Source organism: Pteropus alecto, unplaced genomic scaffold (genome assembly GCF_000325575.1).
Source record: "Pteropus alecto unplaced genomic scaffold, ASM32557v1 scaffold7, whole genome shotgun sequence".
Taxonomy (NCBI): domain Eukaryota; kingdom Metazoa; phylum Chordata; class Mammalia; order Chiroptera; family Pteropodidae; genus Pteropus; species Pteropus alecto.
The window spans coordinates 62,439,209-62,439,659 of record NW_006494614.1 but is presented as its reverse complement, the minus strand read 5'-3'; positions in this window follow the sequence as shown (position 1 = coordinate 62,439,659).

The following is a 451-nucleotide window of genomic DNA, read 5'->3' as shown; positions in this document are numbered from 1 at the left end:
TCAGTGGACTTCTTAGCACAGACCTTACAAGCCAGAAAGGAATGGAATCAAATATTTAAACTATTAAGTGAAAGGAACTACCGTACTAGAATAATGTATCCAGCTAAGCTCTCCTTTAAATATGAAGGAGAAATTAAGACTTTTCCAGACATACAAAAATTGCGAGAATTCTCCACTACAAGGCCTATACTATGGGAAATACTGAAAGGGGTCAGTTCACCTAAAACAAAATAACAAAACAAAACAAAACAAAACCATAATTAGGAGTAGAGTGACTATTGGGCAAAAAGAAGCAAAGGAGTGCAACCCTGACTAAGAACAGGGCAATATAAGCTTAAATAATAATGAGAAAATTGTTCTAACAAGATAGTAATGAACGTTCAGCATACATAGGGACAAATTGAGACAACAAAGACAGAAAGTGGGGGGATTCAAAGATCCAAATATGCAG